The sequence below is a fragment of the Amblyomma maculatum genome, chromosome 7 (genome assembly GCF_055883805.1).
Source record: "Amblyomma maculatum isolate TAMU_Amacu chromosome 7, ASM5588380v1, whole genome shotgun sequence".
In the NCBI taxonomy this organism is placed as follows: domain Eukaryota; kingdom Metazoa; phylum Arthropoda; class Arachnida; order Ixodida; family Ixodidae; genus Amblyomma; species Amblyomma maculatum.
The window spans coordinates 125,741,896-125,767,924 of NC_139350.1; the positions used below are offsets into that span (position 1 = coordinate 125,741,896).

Genomic DNA, 26,029 nt, shown 5'->3' on the forward strand with positions numbered 1-26,029 from the left:
ATAATGAGGCATCCAACTGAAACATTTCAATATCGATGCATTCTTTGAGCGAAAGTAAAGACGAGAAATAACCCAGCGATAAGTTATGACTTGGCGAAAGTTCGCGAGTTAAACCCAATGGTCGTGCCGGTGAAACGCAGAGTTGAGGAGCAGGATGTCTTCGTCGCATGAGCCACCCAGGCGCCAAGCAGCAGCTGATTTCTTATTGCTGACTTCGCGATCGCACCTCGGACATGAAACTCTCGAATGCCGGTTTATTTTATGCTCGAGCGTTGAAGTCACGCATCGTGTGGTGGGGATATTGTGACAATCCTCACTGATCGAGTTGGTGACCCAATTCGAAGAAAGCGCGAACTGAGACAAGAACGACACACACACACACACACACACACACACACACACACACACACACACACACACACACACACACACACACACACACACACACACACACACACACACACACACACACACACACACACACACACACACACACACACACACACACACACACACACACACACACACACACACACACACACACACACACACACACACACACACACACACACACACACACACACACACACACACACACACACACACACACACACACACACACACACACACACACACACACACACACACACACACACACACACACACACACACACACACACACACACACACACACACACACACACACACACACACACACACACACACACACACACACACACACACACACACACACACACACACACACACACACACACACACACACACACACACACACACACACACACACACACACACACACACACACACACACACACACACACACACACACACACACACACACACACACACACACACACACACACACACACACACACACACACACACACACACACACACACACACACACACACACACACACACACACACACACACACACACACACACACACACACACACACACACACACACACACACACACACACACACACACACACACACACACACACACACACACACACACACACACACACACACACACACACACACACACACACACACACACACACACACACACACACACACACACACACACACACACACACACACACACACACACACACACACACACACACACACACACACACACACACACACAGCGCTCGTCTGTGTGCCTTACTTTTGTCCCGGACAAAGGCGCGCAAGTCGCCCCATATTCGAAACCCTTCCGCGGTGATAGAGTAGTTAAGGGGTGCTGGACTACTATGCACGGGATAGAATCCCAGCCGCGGCGGCTGTATTTCGATGGGGGCGAGAAGGGAGGCGCCCGTGTTTTGTGCGATGTCAGTGGTCGAAATTTGCAGTGCCCTCCACTACGCCGTCTGTTATAGCCTGAGTCGCTTTTAGGACGTTAAACCCCCTCAAACCAAACCAACAATATTTGACATTGTGCTATGGCCCTATGGGAGGCACTTGGTAACGACGTTATTATATTCAGTAACACCTGCTGGTACAAAATGAATTGGGGTACTGGGCTGGTACCGAGTGTCTTAAAAAAATCTGTACTTGAACTTAGTGCTAGTTAGTCTATTACGTGTGCTAGGGACATGAGGAGAGAGATATGAGCGATGTATCCTTACAACTGACATGATCTCCGACGTTGGTGTGTTGAGAAGGGGCGGCCGATAAACAGAGGTGCTTACGCCAGAAACACCCTAATAGCAGAAGGAGCACCTCATGCCCAACAGCTTAGCCAGTGCTGCGGGCAGACGGTATTGTCCGTGGACAGCGATTATACACACCGTCCCTTCAAACACAGTACGCGTACATTCACCTGTCGCCCTTCGACGGTAAACAGTGAGGGTACCGTCTGCTTGCAGGCGGGTGCGACTAGAAAAAGAAAGAGCACGAGGGCGGAGCGTCTGCGAACGCGAATAAAGTTGTCGCTGTTCCGTCGTGCTCCTATTGCTATCTCGTGTTTTCCTGTTCCAGGGACGCGCATGCGGTGACCACATTGCGACCCCTCTTTGCGCAGGATATGTCTCGCCAGCGACGCCAGTGTAAACACGCGCCCCGGCGTTTTCACAGCTGGTCGTCGCAGGTTCGAGCTGTGCACGCTGCGCTTGTGGAAGTAAGCAATGGGGAAGCGGCCCGCTCGAGATATGCCTATACGGTGCCAAAGTCCGCAATTTATATACAGACGAGACGACGCACGTGTGCAGCGGCTGCGTCGAAGCCGTGTCCGGACGGGACGATGGAGTGCCTCGGAGGATATGGAGTCCCGGTGTTAAAGATGAGTTCGCGTCCTTATTCTACGCCGCTATGACAGCATTTATATGAAGCCGGAAAGACAGAGGTGCCCGTTGAGCAACAGCATGTGTTCGATATTAATCTGCAGTCCTCTCCTTCAAGGTTCCGAACTCGATACTGTTTTCAATGATGTCAAGGTACATACGTCAAATTTTTTGTGGGAAATTTTATCATGCGTGAGTTCCACTTCCGGGCCCCATGCTTCTTTTCTACCAATGAGAAACCGCTCCGAAAACCAATGTAATACAACGTAATAAAACCGTCTGTTTTTAATGCATTTTATGTCCTTGTATGCTGCCTGGCTTGTATTGTACCTGTGTTATGATTAATATTTTCCCACTCCTGTAATAATTCCAATCGGGATTGGCAGTATTCTTGAATAAAATAAATAAATAAATGGTAAGGCCGTATTTGGTCAATCATGTTTTTTAGACTCTAAGATGCGTCGATTCGATTCGGGTGCATTACCACCGGGTTCCGCTGGTCGAGACCGAAATTATGCGTGTAGCATATAAAGTCGTTACTGATTAGATAACGAGAACAATTATCTCCCTTTACAAATCCCTAAGCAACCTCCTTCCCAGTGGCGCACGTGGCTTCCCACCGGCTCGTCGGGCCCGCTATGACCAACAGTGCTGTTGCTCATCTTTTTTTTTAAATTGTATAGCTCAAGAGGAAATTATACAACAGTTTTATCTTCCCTGTACTCACCTATGGGGCTGAAACGTGGAGGAGGCTAACCATGAGGGTTCTACTTAAGTTGAGGACAACCCAGAGGGCAATGGAACGCAAAATGGTAGGGGTAACATTAAGAGATAGGAAGCGTGCAGAGTGGGTCAGAGAAATAACTCAAGTTACTGACATTCTTTAGTGGAAATCAAGAAGAAGAAATGGGCATGGGCAGGACATGTAGGGCGAAGAGAGGATAAGCGATGGTCGCTTAGGGTAACAAACTGGATTCCAAGGGAAGGAAAGCGTAGCAGGGGGAGGCAGAAATGTAGATGGGCTGATGAGGTTAAGAAGTTCGCAGGGGTCAAGTGGATGCAGCTAGCACAGAACCGGGATATATGGGAGAGGCCCTGCAGTGGGTATAGTCAGGCTGAGGATGACATTTTAAGATGCATGACCTGGGGAGCGCAGCACATGTCATTCTGTCTGTAATCTGTTAACATCCGGCCCCGCTAGTAAACTTCGCGCGTGAAACCCTAATTAATTTCATTTTTTGACGTTTATTAGTCGATAATGGCTGGTCACGTGTTCTTGGACTGTGCATGTATATTGTAGGATTAATTGTATGATTATTAGTAATTTGCACCGACGTCTTCCTGCATTCCTCGACAAAGAGTGGGCTCCTGCCGAAACGTTGGAATAAAAAGTATATCGTTATTCCGCCGTGGTCCATCTCGTTTACGTTGATGCTCTGCAAGATCCATTCGAGCTTGAATTTATATGAAAAAACAAATCAATCGGGGTTGAACTGGGCTTAAACCGATTAACACGTGCTTCTTTCGCATGTGCTAATCGATTTAAGCCCAGTTTGGCATGGTTTTGTTTGGCGGTGTAGCATTGAAGGACTGGAAGAGAGTTTGGAAGGTACTATTAAACGTCTTAAGTTGGTTTAGTTTTTGGAGAAAGGAAGGTGCAGTATCTGTCACACTTCGCAATGGACGCCTGCACTTACAATGAATGGCGTACAGTGGAGGTATTGGACGCTCTTCGCTCGGCCGATTTGACACTCAAACAGGAAAAATGTCACTTTGGATATCAGCAGCTAAAATTTCTCGGTCATGCGGTTAGCGCTGACGGTGTCCGGCCTGATCCTGATAAAACAGCCGCTGTAGCCAATTTTGCCATCCCTACCACGAAGAAAGCAGTCCGACGTTTCTTGGGCCTGTGCGCGTACTATAGCCGTTTCATTGCCGATTTTGCCAAGATTGCAGAACCTTTGACGCGCCTGACACGTGATGACGTCCCGTATGTCTGGTCTTCCGAGCAGCAGGAGGCATTCACCGAGCTGCGCCAACGGCTGCACAACCCTCCCGTTCTTGCACACTTCGATGAGGACGCTGCCACCGAAATTCACACCGACGCCAGCAATGTCGGTCTGGGTGCTGTTCTGGTCCAGCACCAGTAAGGCGAGGAAAAAGTGATCGCTTATGCCAGCCGCACCCTTTCTCGGGCAGAATCAAACTATTCAACTTCTGAAAAGGAGTGTCTCGCCGTCGTTTGGGCCACAATGAAATTCCGACCTTACCTCTACGGCCGTAAATTTAAAGTTGTGACAGACCATCATGCTTTGTGTTGGCTAGCTAGTCTTCGAGATCCATCAGGACGTCTTGCACGGTGGAGCCTTCGTATGCAGGAGTTTGATTACTCTATCGTTTATAAATCCGGACGTAAACATGAAGATGCTGACACACTGTCTCGATCACCCGTGGAGTTGGCCCATGACAGTACAGATGAAGACGCCCATTTTCTTGGCATTATCAGTTCCTCTGATTTAAAGGCCCGGCAACGGGCTGATCCAGACCTCAAAACTGTGATCGATCATCTTGAGGGTTTCGACTCTACAGTATCCCGACTGTTTGCTAAGAACTTGTCATCCTTCTGTACGCGCGACGGAATCCTCTACAAGAAAAGCGCCGGCAACAGTGACCGAGCCTATCTTCTAGTCATCCCTGCAGACCTCCGCGATGAAATCCTTCATGCTTGCCATGATGAACCCACCGCTGGACACTTGGGCTTTGCACGCACTCTTACCAGAGTGGGCCAGGCCTACTACTGGCCCAAACTTACCGCCACCGTTCATCGATATGCTAGAGGTTGCCGCGAGTGCCAGCGACGCAAGACACCGCCATTGAAGCCAGCGGGTTTCCTGCAGCCTATTCTCCCACCACTAGTACCATTCGACCAAATTGGTATGGACTTTCTTGGCCCTTTTCCTCTATCGTCAGCTGGCAGTAAGTGGATTATCGTGGCTACAGATTATCTGACACGTTACGCGGAAACTATGGCGGTGCCACGTTCAACATCCTCCGAAGTGGCACAATTTTTCATGACGCAGATTGTCCTCCGCCATGGCGCCCCTTCATACGTCATCACTGATCGTGGCAAGGCATTTACAGCGCGTCTTCTTGAAGAAGTTTTCCAACTAAGCCAGACACATCACCGAAAGACTACTGCTTACCATCCTCAGTCTAATGGCCTTACTGAGCGACTAAACAAAACAATAGCGGACATGCTCGCCATGTATGTCGATGTCCGGCACAAAAAATGGGACGAGATATTGCCTTATGTCACATTTGCATATAACACGGCCGTCCAAGAAACAACTCGATTCACTCCGTTTCGCCTAGTATACGGACGCGATGTACATACCATGCTCGACGCTATGCTGCCATGTGCGGCTGACGACCAGCTGCTTACCGCTGACGCAGAAGAACTCACCAACTACGCTGAGGAAGCTCGCCAACTCGCCCGTAATCACATTACAAAACAGCAAGCAACAGATGCACGCCGATATAACGACCGCCATCGCTATGTCGTGTTCCAGCCTGGTGACAAAGTCTGGGTGTGGACACCTGTCCGGCGCCCAGGCCTGTCAGAAAAACTTCTCAATCGTTACTTCGGACCTTACAGAGTGTTGCGTCGCCTCTCAGAAGTTACGTACGAGGTTATTCCAGACGGAACTGTACCGAGTTCTAGTCGTCAGTGCTCGTCTGACCTGGTGCATGTGCTTCGCATGAAGCCGTATTTTACCCGCTGAAAGTCGTATTTGCCATCCGGAGCAGTTTTTTTTTTCTGTGAGCTTGCGGTTTTTTTTTTTTTTTTTTCTTGGAGGGGGGGGGGGGGGGGAGGGATAATGCCACCTGACGGTTCGAGGTAGCGCTTGAAAGACGAAGAAGTTGGAGACTCTCGCGCGCTTCGGCTAGCTAGGACTGTGGACTCTTGAGCTTGTGTCTTCGTGTTACCATTTTCCCGGGAACCTCTGTCTCGACTGTGTGTATCTGCCCCTGTTGCCGACACCCATAAATCCCTGTCTTCGTGACAATACGTTGTCGGTTCGAATCCCTATCTCAAACTAGCCTCCAATTTGGCTAGGAATGGATGCTAAATGAGAAGTGAGGTGGTACGATACCACCCTGAACAATGCGCAAATAACGGTTGGGTCACAATTTCGATACGAAATCAGATCATATTTTTGCTGACACTTTCTGTCCACGTTTTCTGTCCACGCTTCCCGCTCACGTCGCACTCAAGAGGAAAACTAAGGCTCTAGCCTTTATATAAAAGTCCTGGAAAGTCAGGTGCGCGCTTGAGGTTACACACTTCAGGAATAAGATGACAGCAGCTGTCAAAGGACCCGGTTGATTGTAGAGAGAGAAAATGGAGATGCCTTCACCCTGCAGTGGGCCCAGGCTGACGATGACGGTTGTGATGATGATGATGATGATGATGATGATGATGAGCATCACTGGTTTTGTAGCTCGAATTGTGCAGAACGCAGCGGGTCGTGACCCAGCGAGGTGTTTATTTTATTTATTTTAGCGTGAAGACGAAAGATGTGGACGCTCTTGACTTTTTGTTTTGTTTAATTTTTGCTGTTGCAATCAATTGTTTCGACAATGACTCGATTGTTGACTACGAACTGTCATCCTGATTAGTGTCATCATTGCGAGTTCTGAGGGGAATACTTCACAGTGACGAGCAGAGCAGTAACAAATGTTAAATAATAAACGAATCAAGACTTCTTCTCTCCAGAAAATGAAATAGAAGGAGACTCTCTCTTCTCATTCTCTCGAGCGAAAAGCAAATGAGGCACACGAGAAGAGGCACACAATAAAAAAAAGAGCAAGTAACAAAAGAAAAACAAGCGGCACAAAGAGAAAATGGAGGTTGATTATCGTGAGGCCGCCGTCATTAAATTTTCAGTGGCACCGAACTGACGTGGCGTCCGAGAGAGACACGCCGGCGGCGGTCGGAGGCCCCTGGGGTCTGCAGCTAGCTCACCGACGAACGCACCAGCGGAGCAGATGGTGTGCCGTGCGCCTTTCAGGTGGGAGAAGGGGTGCGAATGGGTGGGGCCCCCAACGGTGAGGGCGGGTGGCACCCATCATGGCGAGATCCGAGCTTCGATGTGTGCGAGGAAAAAACGTGATCCACGGACGCTTCCGCACCAATATCCGGGCAAACGGTGCCGTGGACCAGGCTTTTGGGCGGCGTGTACAGACCGGGGCGAGACGGGCCCAGATCTGAGCCACTAGCTGCAGCGCCTGGACGGAACATCGCAGTAAGGCGTGCAAGTGCGAAGCGCATTGGGTCCGAAGGTACTCGTCGCGCTCATCGACCGGCACGAGTATATGAACTCTAAGAAAGGAGGGGAAGTAATACAGCCCTTGGGGAGTATACGCTTAAAAACGACTGATCCTTAAAAAAAGGCAATTACTGATTCAAGAACAATCGCAAACCCGCTTATCTCTGCACGCTCTAGCTTTTCGTCGCGAGGATGGAGCGCTGCAAAGATAGGTCCACTTCATCAGGTATTAGATCAAAGTGTAATCTTGCATGGAATTTATCGGGAGGTATTCTTGTTTCAATTGGTTCTTGTTCGCCGGTACAGCGATTGGCCGATAATGAAACCGAAATGAAATTGGAATAGGATCGATATATTATTCTGGCGCAGGTAGTGGGGTCGCGAGCCATGCGCGATGGCCAAATTGCCCGCGGAACCTCTCCCCCGCGCAGAGGCGGACTTATCACAAATGGCATCAGGCCACTACAAATAATACATATCTTCTGCGACAGAATAGTTTCAGCGAAGATAGAAAAATGTCAGCAGTGGCTCGAACCAGCACTCAGGTGCGCTATCTGCCTCGATTAAAGAATACGTTTATTTCGTGTTCGCGTCAGAACTTGCAACAAAAAATAAAAGAGCGCTCAAGCTTCGACGCGATAGCATTTTCAACACAGCCTTAACATTCCACGAACTTTATAATTTATTTAAACAGGATTTTTGGAGAAGGAAGGCGCAGTATCTGTCTCACTTTTCGGTAGACTCCTGCACTTAATGTAAATTGGCTTATAGGAAAGCTAAGACGCAGTATCCATTACAGTTCTCGGTCGACACTAGAAACGTGCCGTAAGGGAAATGACCCCTACTCAGATCCAGGGCTCCATTCTTCATGCCACGTTTTCGAACACTTCCGACAACACCTGAGCCGCCACTGGCATAGAGTTAATACAAAGACTCTAGAGGGAAAGCTGCCCGTTCAGCCAATGCATTCGAGTGGTGACCGCGTGATTGCCGCCATTATCACACTGTTTAATGGTTGCCAGATGAGTTTTACTTGCTAAATCGGGCACATGAAGATGGTTTGAAGCTGGCAACGTAGATCGTGGGAAGATCGCGGCGTGCAGTTAACTGGCGGCTACTGTGCTACTGTAGAGTAGGTGCTGTAAAGGAACGGCAGAATCGTCGCGTCTGGAGCATTTCTGGTGGTATGTTGCGTCGCGTATCTACTGTAACATCACATAGGTGTCCTGCCTCTTCCAAGTTGTTATCGTAAGGCGGGCTACGCGCTTCGCATGCATTTCGTCTGTCGAGGACACATGCATCTCCTCAGTGCCCGATCACCTGAAAACACGTCAGAAATTTGCTTTGGCACAAGACGGCGACCACAGTATATTAAAAAAAAAAAAACAGTGACGAATTCCACAGCAACGGCCCTTCTTGGTCTATCCGGGATGGCTAGTGCTGCATACAGCAAATGTAAAAGGGTGCTCGTGTGTGTTTACTGTTGATTTGCCTTGTGTGCGTATTTTTTTTTTTGTTTCCTTTTATAAATGTCAAAGGCTTCTTAACTCCTGTGGATCTTGTGCATTTTTTTACCTTGCGTTTCGCATAGGATGAAGTTGACGTACCTTTTCTGGCGCGGGACGATGTCGCGATCGGAATATCTCACCACAGCATCATCTCTAGCAATTTTAACAGCTGTTTGTTCTTCAGTATACAGAGTAGCAGTTATGAGAAATCAGAAATGCGCTAAATAATATCGTCTTTATTACTGCATGTATTAGCGATGCGAAACATTACTCTAAAACAAATTTAGATGCCACTGAAAACACTCGATCATTCACCTTTTAAAATTAGCTTAATGTGTCCCCTAGAAGGCTGGGGAAATGGCGATAAGGAAGCTTAATATACTTAAAAATAAACAGGATAATAATGGTTTTTGGGCATCTCATGGCAAGACATGTACACAGCGGTAAGGCCTATCGCTGAAGACCTTTTATTCGAGTTTCAGCCCAAAGTTAGGGACTGAGCATTTTAGTCATCTCATAGTGTGCACTTTCACAGCCATGCAGCATTAAACGAGATCATGTAAGTATATCATAATAATGATTCATTCGTAGAATGCCATGATGCATATATGGGCCTGCCAAAACCAACAGAAGGCTTGTAGGGCAGTTTTTAGCAGCGTAAGACAAGTCTGAGGATACATGCCTGTCAGCTGACATTAAAAAAAAAATAATGTAAAACTAAAGATTAAGCAGGAAAAAAGAAAGAGGGGAAAAATCAAGCATACAAATCTAATCTAGCATAACTTGACTTGCTTGAAAGAAAAATCTAGTTGGCACATGTATTATTATGAACACCTATTATGAAATTTGCAAATATAAAATGTGGCACGTCTACTCACACGTGAAGCATATGCCGGATCCTTTTATAGCTGTTGCCTTGCATACAGCGCAGGATGGCGCCATCGCGATGCATGAAAGAGCAAGCACCTGTTTGCTATAAACTTCTCGTTGTTTCAAGTGTCTGACTTCGAGGCGCTCGAAAACTGAAATTTGAAACCGAAACTCAAAGGGCGTCTGCTACGTCTGCTCGCGAACATGGTTTCCAATCGTTCTACATCATTCCTTTACGACCAAGAAGGTGCCTGAAAGATCATATAATGTGCTTGAAGCTTGAAAACAATGTATAGAAATTTCCTACAGTTGTGTTATTTGCAGCGGTTTTTAAAACTTTTGTTCGAACCTTTATTCATTTTTGACGCAGTAAGCAGAAACTGTGCTGGCCACAATGACAAATTTGATTATGGCGATGAACCAGTGGGAAGCTCGTTTCCCTGCCCAGCTTTCCCTCTAGAGTCTTTGTATTAACTCTATGGCCACTGGAGTACGGCGATGTCTTTTCGACAGAACGAGCTGTGTTCGCTATACCGCGTATAATTAAACGCGTGCGTTGCACATGCGCTTGACTTTGAAGGTTCAATGACAGCATGGTGGCCGAAGCCCACATGAGAATACTGCGCACGGCTGTTATAGATGACATTCGAGTTTCAACAGTGTGCGTTTGTGCACAAGAATCCCAGACAGAGTCGGTGTCGAGTTGATATGTATTCGCAGCGGTGCCGCTGATAATGCTGTTGGAAGCATCACTTGAGAAAATTACACGCTGTCATTGACGGCAAGGCCTGATAATTCTTCTGATGGTTCACAGTCGGAAAGCCAGACCGAATGCTCCTGTCGCTGTCGATGCCTAAAACGCAGACGGCCACCCTGCTTTGACCATATGCAAACCAGGTGAGCTGTGTATTCAGGTGAAAGGCTGCACCTTTCTATGACGCCGTAGTGTTAACCACGCAAGTGGGGTCGACAGGCGTGGTTCATCGTCGGCTGTGCTGGGAATCTGGAGAGTGCAGCGACGGCTCGCTCGACTTGGCGAAGAACTGTGGGCCCAGAGCAGCCGGAAGCGATCACGTGCAACACAGTCTCAGCGAGCTACGGCGGTGTCCGATTGCGTGGCGTCTCTGGTTGCAGCACCACAAGGGCCACCGCTGTTCTTTCGTCGCCATGCTGGCTGGTGGGAGGGGGGAGTGACCTCCGCAGATGACAGCTGCGCTTGCGATGAGCCAAGAATTTCAGCTATGCACAAGTTTCCCCTGAGTGATGCCGGCTCTGTCTCACGATTTGTTGACGCTCGAGTGCAAGCATCGGCGTTCATTCTGAACGTTCAAAACTATTCTCCTACAGGAATGGCCCGACTATGTCGCGTAACCTTTAGTACAGAAAAACGATTTCATTATTTTATTATCCATTTTTCCAAACCGCTTCCGAACCACTTGCTGTTGCTGCAACAGAAGGCTAGGGCAACTGTCGTGCTCTCTTTTGTGAAGGTTCCTAATCAAGCCAGAACAGGAGATTGAGCTCGCTGGTGATTCATTATATATTAACAGCGCAAGCGACATGACGCCAAGGCGTTCGATGATTTCTTTTTACTTCCAGAAAGCGCAATTTTATTACGTCATAAATTTTTATCCACGATGCTTTTGGTTAGTGCACATCACCACTGCAATACGGCGTTGGGTCCGCACCATAAACTGCCACGCTTATGAACCGATGAGCTTTGTATGAAAGCAGTGTTATCACTGAACACCTGGATTGACTTTCATGCAAAATGTAAATCACTGGTGTGCATCCCTCTTCCGCAAGTATATCTATTTCCCAATCTGCGAAAACGTTTCACTTGTCCTAAAAAACCCGCGAGCCTGAGTTACGCTGTCTGCATTATGGTGTAGTAATAACGATAAAAATATTATTCATGCATGGTCCTCAAATGGAGCTATTCATAGAGGCAGTGCGTGCCTCTCAAAATGCTTTTTTTGTTTTTGTTTTGTTTGCGACGCTACCAGGTGGCTGGCGAATGCTCGCGAGCGCTGTGAAAAGACGAAGCGTCTGTGTTCGTGCCGCGCGTGTCTTCTCTATTCCCTAGAATTCATTAATTTTTTTTTTTTGCGACGTAATTATACATCTCAAGATCTAATATCTCTGCACGCCAATTCTTGGCAGATCCCCATGTGTGGGTATGTGCCATAAAATTAGAGGAGAACAACAACGACAACATATGCACCGAAAGAAAAGAAGAAGACCTGAGGCCGAGGTTGGCTTTGGAAGACAACTGCCGAATTCAACAACAACTGCAGAAACCATTCTTCTTGCTTGCCACAGGTGAGCGGCAATTGGATTTTTTCTTTGCTTCCCTACGCTCTCGTGAGGCCCGCTAATATTCGTGTCTTCTATAGGATTGGGCCGTTTTCAAATTGGCTCATCGCAGGCTAGGGTTAATGGTACACTACGAAGCTTCCTTTACGTTGGACGCTCGAGGACAACACAGAGCAGAATCAAACCGTAGGTGGACTCACTTCTTGAGTGAACGTGCTTATCCAGCAGCGTGCTGTACGCTAACTGAATCAGACGTTTGCAAAGGGTTAGGGGGTAGGCCACACAGGGCTACCACGATGTCACCTCACGGCTGCATCCACCCTCTATCGTCTGTCGCAGATGCATTCTAAAGCCGTAACCGCATGAGCGGACAATTCTTGGCGATGCGTCGCGCGACGACGACGCCTGTCGCTGCCGCTGGTGCACACCGCACGAAGCGACAGGACCCGGCGACAGAGCGGCGCGTTTTCAGCGTTGCTCTGCTACCGCTCCTTACGCTAGTATTCCATTCCAAGCACTAAACAGCATGGAGTGCGATAAAACACACATGAAAATGCTTGTAACCCTTTGCGTTTTAAAGGAACACAGGCCAGCGGTGCGCTGCTACACTGCGATGTAGACTTTTATTTCAAGCAGTGATCCTCTCGCGTTCCTTTAAAAAGCTAACAATATCTAGCCTTTGTTATCCTTTATTACCCTACCAAGCTTTTACTGAATTGTCTCTATGCACTCATATGTGCGCGGATGAGACGAAGTGAGCGCCTGCTGATTGTTCACTCAAACAGTAATAGGAAAACAAACTTCACTCGCAAAAAAAAAAGTAATAAAATAGCAGAACGAATGTTGAGTACCCCAAAGCCTTCTGCGATGGGCTGTCTCGCGAGCTGCTTCCGGTCGACACGCGGAATTTTCTAGAAACCCAGAACCTGAGCGGCAATGCTTTGGCGGCCCACCGCGAATTGTCGCCTCATGCGAGGAGTTGGAATGGCAGTTTTCCAAACAGACGCCAGTGTCTTTGCGAATGACACTGAGCGAGCGAATTTATAAAATTTTCATAGAAAAAAAGTTTAGTCCCGGACGGTAATCATACATTCGCGATATGAAGAGCACATATCGGAGACCGCAGTCGCAACACAAGTGACAAGTGTGCTTGATTCTGATGGTGACTTAGATTAGCTAGAACAGTTCGGCTCAGCAAAAAGGAAATGAAAACCAGACAATTTCGACTTGTTCACGACATGCAGATCTAGCCGCTTCTTTGTACAACGGATGGTTCAGTTCAACTATCAGGCTGATTTTCTTTGAATATGCAATTCGTCTTTTTCAGTTACATTTCGCCGCTGTATTTTATAGCACATTTCTTCGGGTGCGTTAGACTGTTTCTTTTCCGTTCCTGCGCTGTATTTCGCGTGTTAAATTTTGACGTTATGAACTGTAGTTTAGATAGCGTTTTAGCTTTTGATTCATTATGCTTTTTCAGCGTTTCGTTGCCTAATCTCTACGTTTTAATTCTAGTTTGCTCCATGCTATTCTAGTCTTAATATATGCTCTAACTGAGGTCTCTAAAGTATTTTGAACAAAACATAAATAAATAAAAATGTGAACAGCGAGAAGTAGTAATCGCCAAGAGCCCAGGATATTTGACCTCGAGGATTTATTATATCTGCGCCACCATTCTGAACGTTAGTGAACTTCAGTCTTTATATGAGCATTATAGATTGTACTTAGTTTAACTTTGCTCTCAAGAAAGCCAGCCTATGCAGTCGTTCTTATGCCGGGTTATTAAATTTTATTTATTCTTTGTTATTACAACACCTGCCGTGACGGAAGTGCCTTATATCAGTGAGCCAAACTTTATTAAATAAATCAAAAGAGCTTACGCTGAACCGCTTATTACCACTTCAGCAGCATGGGAAAAATAACCGTTTTGCTGCACACATCCCTGAATTTGTGGTCGTTTCAAAATAAAACCCATACTTTGTTACTGCAAATAATTTGATCATCTTTTCCTGCTGTGCTAACCACTACCGACCAATTTGAAACTCAGATGTTCTCGGTGTTCATTTAAGAAACTCCGGCGAAGTTATTTTTATGTAGATGGCGCCGGGTAAACTTTAAAGCTACCCCTAAAAATCAATCATAATGAATTGTGCAGTAACATATTGCATAGGCTTGCTTCCGCCTAAATGTACCTACATATTTTAAAACATTGCAATACAAAAGTTGAAACCTAGAGCGACTAGCCCGTAGAGGGATCGCTTGCCTGTCCCGAAATAAGCAGTCAAATAAGTTCTCTCTCTTTTCTCTCTCAGCCCAGCAACCGGTTTTCGACGATTGGTCTGCTATGAATCAGCGTGAGGCACAGCTTAGACGGCCACGCGGGATCCGCTTGGCGGATCTCGAGACAGCAAGGGGCTCCTTCTCGGGACGCACCATCCCATACCGATCCCCTTGCTCGGCTTCAGATTTCGCAACGTGCCATGTTGCCCGAGAAATGGCCGTCTGGAATGAATTTCTGGTCTGCGTGCACGTGGAGCTGCGGATGTTGCCTGAAGCAACCGGACACCTAGGATTGTTCGTCATCGAAAGAGGTTGCCCCCGTATCTACAACCCATATCGAACGCACCAAGGCGCCACTCTGCTTTACTGGCTGCTGACGACGCATCGTTGTGTGACCTCGCTTGAGGCCCACCATGATACTCTTCGATTTTATCCTGATATATTTGCCGCAATACTCAAGTCAAACGCAGGGCTTAAGACACTGAAGATTCATATTGTACAGACTGGTTTCCTCGAAACCCTTTTCTCGACAATTCCAAACTTAAAACAGTTGAAAGAACTTCACTGCACTTCCAGTGAAACCTGCCCAGAGAAGCTTCTGTATATAATTTCCAGACTTTTGCGCACGACAACGTCGTTGACTAGCTTAAGCACAACCGTTGTTTCAACAGGCAGCCAGCGCGCTGAAATGATGTTCTTTACAGCCCTCAAAGCAAACTCAACCCTCAAAGCGCTCACTCTGTGCTACGAGGGGAGGTATGGACCTCACAAAAGGGCTTTTGAGGAGTACCTAAAAAGCACACTCAGTTTAAGGACTCTTCAGATTGTGGCAGCTTCAAAACACGAGTCGGAAGCATGGCTAGCCAGCATTTTTCGGGGATTAGTCGCTAATACTTCGCTAAAATCTGTCACATTGAACTATTTTTGCATTGACCACACGTGCTTTGAAGTCCTCGCAGAGGTGTTTATCGAAAACAAAACTCTAAGTACTTTGCACCTCGGGTTGCTCACACCAACGACGCCAAGACCACAAAGTACTGTTACTAAAATGTGTGTCGACGCAATCATAGAGAACAAATCCCTCGAGCTACTCAGCCTACCACTTGATATCTGGGAACCCACCTTGTGGTATTTTGTTTTCGAGTCGTTGTCACCGAAGATGACTTTGAAGATAAACAGCTTTTCATCTTTATTGAAAAACCCCCTCACTGACAGTGTTCGCCAACTGTTAAGGGCAAGTTGTGGTCCACAAAACATTTTATTAGGAGCCTGCTATTTTGATAGGGCGATCAGCCCCGAAATATACAAAGCATTTTCAAAAATATACCTCCCGGATCGAACGTCTGGAGGTCTGAACGGAGTTATTCTGCAGGAGATGCCATCGTTCAACAGACTCAAAACGCTCAACATTACGGCATCCCCAGAAAACGTAGTATATGCCTTAGCACTTGCCAGGTATATTGAAGCAACTTGTACGCTACGAGCGCTCAACGTCCTGGTGCCGTCCCACTGGCATTACGAAGATGTTTTCGGTATCTGGTGGCACTCTATTCTCCAAGCGCTCTCGCATAATTCCAGCATTGTTGAACTGGAAATTCTTATCACCGACATGAAAGTCGAAAATCTGAAGAAGCTGGCTAACTTTGTGAAGGGAAACCAACAAATCAGAATCCTTACACTTTGTTTGGAGGCACATGAAAAATCAAGCGTTTTCCTGCGGCATTTGTCTGAAGGAATTAGCGAGAACTATGCATTGACTAGGGTTGTTCTTAGGACGGGCATACAACCAACTCAGGAGTGGTCCTCGATCATGGATACAGCCCGTCGAAACGGCGACCTCGTCATCCGAGCTCTGGTATCTACCACAGCCTCTAACTTTGACAAGTAAGCAATCTTCGCACCGCGTCGCGACTTCCGCATTCTAAATGTCCAGCCGAAGGCCTAAACAAAATATTTCGGCAGATCACCAAGACAGGGATCAAATGTGGGATGTAAAGACGTTCAGTAAATTAGATTTAGGATGAATGCTGTTCCGAATGTAATATCAGCGGAAAAAAACAACTGAGCTGTCTTTGAAACACTGAAGATTAGGGACGAAAAAGTCAGTACTATATGTTGACGATGAATTTGCTTTTAGTTTTACTTAGATAGGCTTATCATGGGTCACTCCGCAATTTCACTTAATTTTACCTGAAACAGCTCGTGCTCAACGTTTCATTAAGTTCCACGTGAAAAATAGGTCTCTCTGAAGCGATATTACTTTCTAAACACAGGCTTGTTGCGTTAATCAAACCACACTCTTTATAGCTCGTTGCCAACGTTCTTAGATAAGAACGTTGCTCGCTACAAAAAAACAAAATGAGCATCTGCCAAACTGGCCAATGTAAATCGCTAAAAAACACTAAGCGTGTGTTTTTGGGTGCAACTCCCTACATTAAATTTGTTTCTGCTTGCTATTGGCTCTGTGCACGCCGCCAGGCGCGCAACGTTCGGCGTTGCGTTCAACGCCGTTCGCGGCCACTTCTGTGTCTACAGTGGGTAAGCGCCCCTTATGAAAGAGCACTGGACAGGGGTAGACGGGGGGGGGGGGGGGGGGGACCCTCAGGTCGCAGGTGGAGCCAACGTTTCGACAAGTGAACTTGTCTTCGTCTGGGCGAAGACAAGCCCAGACGAAGACAGACGAAAGCGTCTGAAACAGACGACTGAGACGTCTGAGACAAAGACGTCAGACAGACGAAGACGAGGGCAAAGACAAGTACAGACGAAGACAAATCCATTTGTCGAAACGTTGGCTCCACCTGCGAACTGAGGCGCATACGAATTGCGCAATCTTCTCCAAGTCCAACGTTCTGTCGGTTGCGGTCCGCTGGTTCATAGTAAATTTGTTAAAAGTGGCCACCCTGGATGCTCAACGCGAAAATCAGCTCTCCAAGGGCATGACAAAAGAACGAAGATAAGCTGCGCACCCTTACAGACTATGGCATAGACGATACCCGGCCGTTGCGATGGCTATATCACCGTACAGATGACGGCGCAGACGACATCCGAGCCGCCTCCGCCGTCTGCGCGTGAACAACTCCAGCGGTCGGGGTATCGTCTACGCCGTCGCGTGCAATGGTGCGCGATTTGTTTCCGTTCATTTGTCATGTAGTTTGAGGGCTGCCTTCTGCGTAGAGCAGGCTGCTCAGTTTCAACGACTGTACGTACAATGAATTAGTGGAGCGTACATTACAGCAATATTGGACCCTTGGAGAAGCTTTTCTGATTCGTAGAAACAGCATCTCACAGTGCACCTGTCAAGGGTATGTCTGTCTCTGAATATTTTCCCCCTCTGATTGTCTTATTTTTTTTTGTGCGAAGCACGTCAGTAAGCACAGCCATGCATTAACTAGCTCAACAAGAAGCTCTTCTTCATTAGCCTCAAAGTTGCGAATTTCTGTGTCAAGTTATGGACAAATCTACAAATGTTTGCGTGATGTGGACATAAGGTACTAAAAGAAAAATGTTGAATTGATGTCTCCGGTTCGAGCAATAAACAATATTTTTTTTTTTAATTTGATAACCGTTACGCTTCGAACGATTTTTTTTTTTAGCTGGCTTGCAAAATCTTGCTTGGACACAGTTCAGTTCAGTCGTTCAGTCGTGTCCGACTCTTCGTGACCCTATGGACCATGTCACGCCACGCTTTCCGGTCTCTCACGATCTTCCTAACATCACATAACTTCATCTGCAGTACCTCGAGGATGCCATCTAACCATCGCGTCAGCTGCCTACCCCTTCTCCGGCGACCCTCAACCTTTCCCAACATCAAATCTTTCTCCAGCGACTCTTCTCTTCTCATCAGATGACCAAAGTAGCTGAGCTTTAACTTTAGAATTTGACCCTCCAATGATCATCATCATCATCATCATCATCATCATCATCATCATCATCATCATCATCATCATCATCATCATCATCATCATCAGCCTGATTATACCCACTGGAGGGCGAAGGCCTCTCTCATATTTCTCCACTTAACCCGGTTCTGTGCTAGCTGCATCTACTTGACCCCTGCGAACTTCTTAATCTCATCCGCCCACCATAAACCCTGACTGCTCCAATGAGCAGTCAGGGTTTATGGTCGACAATATCGACTGATTTGATCTTCTGGCCGTCCAAGGAACTCTCAAGAGTCTTCGCCAGCACCACAATTCAAACGCGTCAATTCTTCGGCGGTCAGCCTTTTTCACAGTCCAACTCTCGCATCCATACATCACAACTGGAAAGACCATAGCACAAGTTATACGGATCTTGGTTGGCAGACTAATGTCTCTGCTCTTTACTAGGCGGTCAAGGCTAACCATTGCTCTCTTTCCCAGAAGCAGGCGTCTCCTAATTTCATGGCTGAAGTCTCCTTCCGAGGTAATCTTGGAGCCCAAGAAGAGAAAATCTGTCACAGCTTCCACTTCTTGTCCATTGATGCTCCAGGACTTGATAGGGCAAGACGCCATGATTTTTGTCTTTTTAATGTTCAGTTTAAGCCCAAACTTCTCACTCTCTTCTTGTACGCGCATCAGAAGTCTCTTGAGTTCCACTTCAATTTCTGTCATTAAAGTGGTATCATCTAAGGTTGTTGATACGTTTTCCAGCAATCTTCACTCCAGCTGAACACTCGTCCAGACCGGCCTTCCTCATGATGCACTCTGCATATAGGTTAAATAGGCAGGGCGACAGTATACAGCCTTGCCTCACTCCTTTCTCAATCGGAAACTAATCAGTAAGACCATGCCCAGTTTTGACTGTGGCCTCTTGTCCTTCATACAGGTTCCTGAGGAGACAGATGAGGTGAATTGGAACTCCCATCTCTTGGAGAGCTTGCCACAAAATGCTGTAATCTACGCAGTGAAACGCTTTCGCATAATCAATAAAGCAGAAGTAGATGGGTTTCTGGAACTCTCTTGCTTTTTCCATGATCCAGCGAAGGTTGGCAATTTGGTCACTTGTTCCTCTGCCCTTGCGAAATCCAGCTTGCACGTCCGGAAGCTCCCGATCCACATACTGCTGCAGCCTACCTTGGAGGATTTTCAACATCACCTTGCTAGCATGCGAAATAAGCGCGATCGTGCGGTAGTTGGAACAATCTTTGGCACTGCCTTTCTTTGGAATGGGGATGTAAACTGACCTTCTCCAATCCTGTGGCCACTGCAGGGTTGTCCAAATCTTCTGACATAATGTATGCAGAATGTTAACAGCGTCATGGTTGAGGTTTTGAAGCAACTCAGCTGGAGTGCCATCAATTCCGCTAGCTTTGTTCTTAGCAAGGCTGGCTAAGGCCCATTCAACTTCACTCTTCAGGATGCCCGGCTCGAGATCAGTAAACACAACCGTCTTATGTTGGGTTTGTACATTCGGGTCCTTCTTGTACAGTTCTTCTGTGTATTCCTGCCATCTCTTCTTTATCTCTGAGGCTTCAGTGAGGTCCTTGCCTCGTTTGTCCTTTATCACGCCCAGCTTAGCACAGAAGCTTCCTTTGATATCTTTGATTGTCTTATACAGAGCTCTTGTGTTCCTTAATTGGCTGTTGTCCTCAACTGCTTGGCACTGTATGTTCAGGAAGGCATTCTTATCTCTCCTTGCTATTTTCTGAAAATCCGCATTGAGAACCTTGTATCTTTCTCTTTCCCCCATAACTTTTGTCATCCTTCTTTTCTCAGCTATTTGCAAAGCCTCTTCAGATAACCAGTTTGCTTTCTTGCATTTCTTTTGCTTTGGAACTACCTTAGCAGCAACTTCTTGTATTATATCACGAACATCAGTCCACATCTCTTCGGGCTCTTTGTCTTCTAGATCTAATTCTTGAAATCGATTCCTCACTTCCACAGCATATTCTAATGGAATTTGATCCAGATCATACCTGAAAGGCCTTCTAGTTTTCTGCGTTTTCCTCAATCGAAGCTTAATTTTGGCAACAAGAAGATGATGATCGGTGCCACAATCGGCCCCAGGCCTTGTTTTTACTGCTTGTATAGCGCTTCTCCATCTCTGCCGGCAAAGAATATAATCGATCTGATTCCTGTACAGACCGTCCGGTGAAGTCCATATGTACAGGCGCCTCTTGTGCTGTTGAAAATGAGTATTCGCTATGGTCAGGTTGTTTTCTTGACAAAACTCTACTAGCCTCTGCCCAGCTTCATTTGGCTCGCCAAGACCGAACTTGCCTATAATTTCGGATATTTCTTCACTCCCGACCTTAGCATTCCAGTCTCCTATGAGAAAAACGACGTCTGATGATGGGGTGCGGTCTAAAAGGCATTGTAGGTCCGCATAAAATCTCTCAACGTCAGCTTTTTCAGCAGTAGTGGTCGGTGCATAGACTTGGATAACTGTTATGTTGAAGGGGTGACCTTGGATCCGAAGTGAAATCATTCGGTCGTTTTTGGGGTTGTACCCTAGCACTGCTTTGCCCATTCTTCTGTTTACTATGAGAGCGACCCCATTCCTTCTCTTGGATTCGTGCCCACAAAAAAAGACATAATGGTCGCCGGAGTTAAATTCTCCCATTCCGGTCCACTTGAGCTCGCTGATACCCAAGATATCAATGTTCAATCTGTCCATTTCTCGCTCGACGACATCCCCTTGCGTCATAGATCTTACATTCCATGTTGCTATGTGATATATCTCCTTGCAACATCGGACTTTCCGGTCGCTTCCCGACACATCCACAACTAAGCGTCCTTTTGGCTTTAGCCCAGCCGCTTCATTCGTCCTGGAGCTACTAGGACTAGTCCTTTGGTCATCCCCAGTAACATGTGGGACGCCTTCCAACCTGGGGGGCTCATCTTCCGGCGCCATATCATTAATGGTATTGTGACTGGCCATAGGGTTTCCTTGGCAGGAAATACTGGAGTGGGTTGCCATTACCTTCTCCAGTGAATCACATTTTGTCAGAACTCTCTGCCGTGACCTGTCTATCTTGGGTGGCCCTACACAGCAGAGCTCACGACTTCATCGAGTTTCGCAAGCCCCTCCGCCACGACAAGGCAGTGATCCATGAAGGGACTACACGGACAGAAAACAGACCCCTAGCTTTCTGCATTAAACTTCGCCCATAAACTTTAAAAAGCTCTTTTGCACTTCAAAACATATGTTCTGGTCGTTTGCCCTTAAGATGCTTCCCGGAGGTGTGCTTCCCTGTGTATGAATAGGGCATAAAATTCAGTTTTTCTTGATGTTATGGAAGAATTTTCGGCTGCGATGTAATTCTTAAAAAAAAAAAAATAAAATAAAAAGCGCTATTCAAGAAGTATTGAAAACAGCATCATTTATTGAGTCTATCTGTTGATCATACGCCTTTAATAATTAAATTACGTAAAACATTAGGAGGCACACTTAAGTTCCTCCTTTAAGGGTAAAGCACGATAGCGTACGTTCACCCCGTCTCCGGCTCCTCTTGGAGTTCCTCGTTGGCGTTAAGGTAGCCTCTGTTTGGTTAGTTACTAATCCCTTATTTTTCGCCTTTTATTATCTCGCGCATTCTGATTAGCATACTGTCCTAAAGAATCATGTTATGCAGCTACCAGTTTGTAACTGATTGCTTGAGATATGAGACCAAGGTTTAAGCAAGAACCTGCCTGTATCGGCCTTCAAGATTCCTGGAAGGTTGTTCTCACCCTCCCACATAAAATGAGTAACCCGAGTTGGCAGCTCCTGCCGATTTTGTGTGGTCTCGTTACTCCTCGCGGCCCCTGCGAATGCCGGTGCTCTGCCATGTCAACCACCTTCCAGAGCCCGACATTTCTCGTTTCCAACGTAGTCACCGAAAACATTGAGGCCGGATTTTTAGGAAGAGCGAGGCCTTGAAGCTATCGCTTTAAAATATGCTTAAGTATCCCTAACAATTGTTCGCGAACAATCGCCGTGTGGACATCTCGCATTGTTTCTAAGTAATATTAATTTGCGCTAATTAATAGAGCTTGGCTATAGCCCAACCTCGTGCTGAATAGCCGTCTTTTCATATAAGTGTTGCTTTAATATAATGTGCGGGGACTGTCAAGTTTATGATATGCAACTGTCCCATAAAGGCTCTAAACTCGTGCACCGAACATGCGTTCCTGAGTGGTGTGTACAGGTGTAGCGTGCCCCGCCTGGTGTGGGAATACCCACGGCTTAATCGCTTTTTCTTTTCCGTGTCTTTTCCTATAGCGCTTCGCGATGATTTTTGAATGTTGTCAAGACATGTGATATCATCACCTCGTTGATCAATCCAGAAAATTTGTTGTCTCGACGCCAGTGTTTTAGTTAAAGTGAGCTTCAAAGTCGTCGCGTTTTCAAAAGCGCTGTTTAAAAGAAAACGTCAGTTATACTAGTTTAAAAACTCAGGCTAGCTCGGAAGCTACTCTGCGCAGGGTTATTTTTCGATTTTATATATGTTTACTTAGCTCCACGCTGTTTCGTTGGAACCCTAACTCTTCGATCTGGAGTATATTTGTATGCGCGGGCTGCCTTCAGGTGATATAGTTTCTTTAGAGGATCTAGAACGAGAGAATGAAGATGGCTACACAGTATGAAAGAGCACTGAACAAGGGTTAAGGGGAAGCTTCAGTTTTCAAGCGGAGCCAAAGTTTCGACAAGTGGACTTGTCTCCGTCTGGGTGATTTTGGCACCATTGTATTATCGCAGAAAATAATTTTTTTTTGTTTCCTGGTTCTATAGCTTTTGTATTACCATGTTCTACAGTTAATAAATACCTGAAAATGTTTGCATTAACTTGCAGAAAAGATCGCTGTGCACTTGACCTCATCGCAGCGATCTTGAACCTTGCTCCTTCTTCGTAGGTGGTGCGCCAGTGCTCTGGAGCCAGTTGCACAGCATCCTGCCCTGCTGCAGGAATTCGCCGAACTGGCTGCTGTTAGCGAAACGGAGGCAGCGGGGATGATCCGATCGGTGCTTCGGTCCCTTCAGGATATTGACAATTTCATGCAGGCTGTTGGCGTAGTCAGGAAGAAATTGGTCTGCAACCCTCGTGACGGCGGCAGCATGCAACTAGACGAGCTCAACATGGACTGCTGGCTCCACGTCAGAAAGTATCTGAACTTTGACGACGTCTTATACCCTGCATCATTTCCTTAAGTTGCCAGTTACATACACTTTCTTCCTGGCTTTGTGTAGACGCTCCTTCAGAGAGGCTACTCCGGGGATGATTGGTGCGAGTACGGGCGGTCAAGCTGCACCACGACTGGCAGAATGCGCTTGAAGCGACGAATTCATTTTATGTTCTGTTCTCAGTGCTACAGAACTACCCCGAAAGAAAGTTTTTCTCAGTCATAAAAACACAAACTGACTTCGGCTGTAGTTTTTCGTTCACCTGATGTAAAAGACATTAATTCAAATAAATGGGAAATGTTGTTTATTTACGCCTTATATTCATACCAAAAATACACTTAATACCTCAAAAAGTACTGTTTCAAATATGCATTAAGTGTAATATCATAAGGATCTAAAATCCATCTTTTTTTTTTTTGTTCCCAGAAATCAGTCTAACCCCACCGTGAGCACCCGATATCGGCACGATATACGCCTTAGGTTGCACGTATTCTGGATTGGTGTCAGACCAATTAAACTAATAATAAAAGTTGAATTACTATTTCGACGCTAGTAATACTGCCAAGCAAAACAAGTCACCCTGCTTACTTGAAAACACGTTATCGCGACAAGTTTAGCTATAATCCAGCTCTAACTGTACGCATCTAAAAGCAGCAAATATAAGTGCATGTTCAGTGTCGTAAATCGATATCTCCTCAGTGTATTTTTACGGACGAAAAAGGAAGAAGAGGACAGTGGCGCGGGGATTCATTAAACGTCATCTTACTGTCACCGAACATCTCTCTGTCCTCTGTTCTCCTGTTGTCATTGCTTGCCGCCACGTAACATTTGGTGGAGGTGCGGGGTGCGTCATCCCCATCCTCGCCTTGGAGCATCGACGTCATCTGTAAGCCGGGACCATCGACCGAGGGCCTAGGGACATCGCCGAGCAGCTTCGCCCAGCCCTTCAAGCCCAGACGTGCCCAACTACCACCGCCCAGCCCAAGCCCGGACCTGAAGACAAGAACAGACAGACCAATCAGAACCGAGACGAAGGACCCGAAAGACCCGAATGATCCGAAGGAACCGATGGACACGAACACGCAAACCCCGCCCAAGTTGCCCGACGTGACCTCGAGCCATCGGTCTTGTGAACTCTGGTGACGGATGGTTGACAGCTCCAGGGGAGGCGGATTACCCATGCATCAGACATCGTGCCGGCAAGCCGTTCTATTCTTACTTCTTCCTCTTCTTCAAGCATCCAGACACGCCCATCATCATGCCATGGAATTATCATCGGTAAACTTCCTCGTTTATGATCATGTTATGGACGAAGAAGGAAGAGGGCAGTGGCACGGGCAGAAACGCGCGCGCTAGGCCCGCTCACAGATTCATTAAACGCCATCTCACTGTCATCGAACATCTCTCAGTCCTCTGTTCTCCTGTTGTCGTCGCTTGCCGCCACGTAACAATATGGATATCCGATCGTTCGACTGATACAGTGTCTTACTGGTAATTATACCGATGACTTAATCGAATGACGAAAGCTTCAGTCAATTTTCCTGCGATTTCTTTCACATTAAATCTGTTCACTTCGTCGTCCTTGGAAAACGCCGCGTTCGACAGCAGAGCTAGCGAACGACTGAGCAGTACGTCAAAGTCTGTGTCCTATGTCAGAACGATAGGGCGATGCAATGAGCGAGTTTGAATAAAAAGGTTCAGAAATTGTGTTTTGTTGTGACGGCGATACAGTCACAATAAAAAAAAGTCCTTATTTCATCAAGAAATTATAAAGGACTTGCTATTTCTAAGATTAATAATGAATTTACTCCCGCAGCTTTAAAAAAATCGCCTTTTTAAAACCGATAACCCTTCTAACCAGCAAAGCTGCTTTTTTTATTATTATTTCAGTAGCAGTAACCTGTTCTGCATGATATATCGTTGAAGTAACAATGTTTGGAGGAGCGTTCATATATCCTGGCGGCTACATAGGGTGAGCGTCCTTTGTTGCTAGGGCCGGCTTCGAATTGAAAGCACGAAAGGCAGCACACCTTAATGTAATACTTGCTGTGTCGTCCTCTTCTGTGTTTCCGTCAAGCTGCTTGCGCTATTTACCTATAATCCTGATCAAGCGTTAGGTGCCTCAACTGGGCTCGCAAACTTCTTTCGGTCAATGCGATGTTTTGTAATAAGGGAGTAATTAATCATTTATTGGCATCCACCCAAGCGCAGCCATACGGCTACAAAGAAAAGTTTCTTCAACTGCGAAGCTTGTGAGACAGCTGTTAGCTTTCCTTTGTAGCCGTACGGCTGCGCTTAGGTGGATGCCAATGAGTAATTACTCCCTTAT

The 26,029-nt window shown here is 46.6% G+C and overlaps 1 protein-coding gene and 1 long non-coding RNA gene across 7 annotated transcripts in view; one reads left to right on the plus strand and one right to left on the minus strand.

Annotated features, from left to right (window-relative positions):
- LOC146184673 (uncharacterized) overlaps window positions 1-26,029 on the minus strand; it is a 233,890-nt gene that overhangs the window by 152,263 nt on the left and 55,598 nt on the right. The gene's annotated exons all lie outside the window — the stretch shown is intronic.
- Window positions 10,377-24,510, plus strand: LOC146184675 (uncharacterized). The gene is made up of 3 exons (XR_014708581.1): window positions 10,377-10,917; window positions 12,184-12,342; window positions 23,433-24,510. It is a non-coding gene; the product is annotated as an uncharacterized LOC146184675 (long non-coding RNA).